Here is a 4,057-nt window from a genome sequence, read left to right on the forward strand (position 1 = left end):
AATTCAAACGTTAACCACCCCCAGACAACCACCCACCTCTACCAAACACTCACGCCCCACCAAGCAAGCAGCCCCCGCCACCACCAAACAGCAGCTACTCCAACTTCAACGACAAAACCATCGGCAATAACAACGACATTAAAAGCAGCAGCAGCAGTAGTAGCAACAACGACGACAACGACATCTCCAACGTCACCGAGAATCGTTCATAACAACAACATCAGCTCGAAAGCTGAGAGTAACGCCGAGAGAGAGTTGGAACTTAAACTCATTGCTGATAAAGCTATCAAGGTTTCGTTAATAATGATGACGTTGAAGACGACAATCAATCGATCAATCAATCAATCAATCAATCAACCAACCAATCAATCAATCAACCAATTTCTGAACAGGAGCAGAAAATATTCATATGCAACGGACCTTACCCGACTTTGAGGTCATCCTTGAGGAAGAGGGGGTGGGTTGAAAAGTTCATCAATCTCAGTAACAACACTAAAGTCGGTGTGCCAAGAAGCAGCTTGTTGGCTGAAGATGATGGTTGGTTGGTTAGTTGGTTGGTTGGTTAGTTGATTGGTTGGTTAGTTGTTTAAGTGGCTGATTGATTAATTGACTTGATTGTTAGCTGGTTGGTTGATTTGCCAGCTAACCAGCTTGATAGCTGTAATATTTTTCAAATTAATCATCAGTTTCTTAGACTTGTCTGTTCGTATATTCTTTTAGTTATGCGTTTGTTTGTTCATTCGTTTGTTCATTCATTCATCCATTCATTTATTCACTCATTCATTTATTCATCCATCCATTCATTTATTCATTCGTTTATTCATTCATTCATCCATCCATTCATTTATTCATTCGTTCATTCATTCATTTAGCAGCCACAACGGCAGCTAGAAATGACGAAATGCACAAGCTGTCTGTGCTAGTAAGATTGTCATCGCCATCACCATCATTATCATCATCACCATCATTATCATCATCATCATCATCATCATCATCATCGTCATCATCATCGTCATCATCATCATCACCATCATTATCATCATCATCATCATCATCATCATCATCATCGTCATCATCATCATCACCATCATCATCATCATGGCTTTCATCATCGTCGTCGTCGTCATCATCATCGCCATTGTTGTAATCATTTTTATCATTATTTTTATTATTTAGTAAAATTATTTCAATCACGACAAAATTCCCAATTACACTTTATAATAATGACGACGACGATGATGATGATGATATGATGATATGATGATGATGATATGATGATGATGACGGTGGGTGATGGTGGGATAATTTTTTAAAAGTCAGCCCTAGTTAAAGACCATCCGGTTACGTTAATGTTCACCGTGAAGACTTCAGACGTATTGAACAGGGTACTGAAACCATCTCAAATCGTTAACCATTATGGCAAGTCTACTGCTTTCACTACTAAGGTGATTGATTGATTGGCTGATTGGTTGGTTGGTTGGCTGGTTGGATGGTTGGTTGGTTGGTTGGTTGAGTGGTTGGTTGGCTTGCTGGTTGATTGGTTTGTTGGTTTATTTACTCATTCGTTCGTTCGTTCGTTCGTTCATTTGTTTGTTTTGTCAATCCTTTGTTCATTCATTTGTTTGTTGGTTGGTTTATTGTTTCATTTATTTATTTTTCTTGCTGTCGATTCATTCATTCATTCAATCAATCAATCAATCAATCAATCAATTAGTTATAACTTTCAATTCAATCATCTATTTAATCTTTTTTTCCCATCTCCCTGTTCACAGTGTTAATTTTAAAAGTACGCGGTACATCCACGCATTCTTCAATCGTTCACTCACTTTCATTTGTTCACTCAATCAATTATTCATTCACTAATACATTCATTCATTCATTCATCTGCTCATTCCTTTATCATTTGCTCTTTCGTTCATTTAAACAATAAACATAAATAGACTCCATCCACACGTGTTGTTAGGTAGGTCTGTCGACGAATCTGAAGAATTGTGATTGGTTTGTCGACCTGGACTGCAGTTGTTTCTACCCCAGGTGCTATAATTTGTCCGTCTTGGATGAAAAAACTGCCTTTATCGGTTGGTCGGTTGGTTAGTTAGCTGGTAGGTTGGTTGGTGGGTTGGTTGGTTGGTTGGTTGGTCAGTCGGTTGGTTGGTTGGTCGGTTGGCTGGTTGGTCGGTCGGTTGGTTGGTTGGTCGGTTGGTTTGTAGGTTGGTTGATTGATTAGATGATTGGTTAATTGGTTTGCTGGTAAACCAATCGGTTACACACACATCCAAGTACAGGTATGCACACTTAATGTATGCACGCACATGTATCTGCGTACACGTATAAAAACAGGTTTACACGCATATCTACACATACACACGCACGCACCTACACATGCGCACACAAACGCACACAAACAAACAAACAGACGACTTCTACTTGACATCTTGCATGAGCTTCATTCGCTACTTCCTGCTGCAAACCAAAAATCAACCAGCGAGGAAACAGCAACAAATACAAAATCAGCCGCAACAGCAGACGGCAGCGTTCGCCGTCAAACAATTTCTATTAAACGAGCGACAGGAGCTGCTCTCGCTACCACTGCTGCGACACAACATGCAGAAAGAACGACTTCAACGGCATCAGCAACTCGAACAGCAGCTCCATCAGCAACTCAAGCAAGAACTTCAGACTGAGTCGCAAATTCGAAAATTTCAACTTCAAAATCTCGATGTGTTAGTGGACGATGACGACCGCATGCAGCAGCTTTCGACCAACAACTCAAACTCAGTATCAAACGCCACACCGTCGTCTATATCGGCAGCTGCGACAGCGACTGCAGCAACCGCAAAATTGTCAAAAATCTCTCGCCATATTTCTTGCAAGGCTGTTAAATTCGCGTTAGAGCGTTGCTGGGATTTCGTCAACAGACAGCAGCATAAAGATCTAACCGACGATTACGATAAAGATCCCGACAGGAAAATTGTTTGTGGTTGTGTGTGGCTGTGTGTAGTAGCGTATAGTTGTGTGTGGTTGTTGTGGGTAGATGTTGATGCTTGTGGTTGCGTATGGTACTATCAATATTTTCTTTTCAGCATTTGGCATTGGTTTAGATATATTCTCATTAGTTATAACTTCAACTCTCAGTGTTAAGCACTTTCTCTAATTGGCAATATCGAGATTCAAAATTAAGTCTTGCTGTTTCTTTACATGTTTGTTTTAAACTCTTACTTTGAGGGCCCACGTACTCAAACGTCACGTAGCTATCTGCATGTGCCCTATAAAGTTTGCGAAAGCATTAGTATGAATGAAGTATTAGCTGCTTTCTCTGTGGCACCGTCTAAAAACGATAGTGGAGCATCGATATTGCCAGCACACTTTTCTGAAATGAGTGTCTGTATTTGTATCGGCTACACATTTTAATGTCGGTATTTGTGGGTATTGTACACTTACGTCTTTAGATAGCGTGTGATGAAAGAGAGTGGAGGAACTTTCTGGAGGCTTACAGATTGTACGTCAGGTCAGTTAGCAACTTTGTATTTACGCGGTGATAATGATAATAATGAAGAAGAAGATGATGATGACGACGACGACAACTACGATGATGATGATGATGATGGTGGTGGTGGTGGTGGTGATGATGATGATGATGATGATGATGAAGGTGGTGATGATATGATGACTTCACAAGACTATTGTGAAATTAGTGCTACTAACAAACACACACACACAGTCACATACACACACACATACACGCACACAAATGAGAATAAATAACAACATACAAACCAAAATTTAAGAGTAAAACACCAAACAAAAATACAGACGTTACATTTGCACACACAACACACACACACACACACATATACAACACACACATAACACACAACCCACACGCACACAAAACACACACATACACACGCGCACACACTCACCTCTTAGTGAAAAAATTCCGATCGACAAGAAGACGCGCGAGTTTTACAGAGAATGCCAGATCGTAATGGATGTTTTAAAGAACTACTGGCCCCAGTTCGAACTGGATGGTCATCAAAATGTCTGGATACTTAAG

The sequence above is a fragment of the Helobdella robusta genome (assembly GCF_000326865.2).
Source record: "Helobdella robusta unplaced genomic scaffold HELROscaffold_47, whole genome shotgun sequence".
Taxonomy (NCBI): Eukaryota; Metazoa; Annelida; class Clitellata; order Rhynchobdellida; family Glossiphoniidae; genus Helobdella; species Helobdella robusta.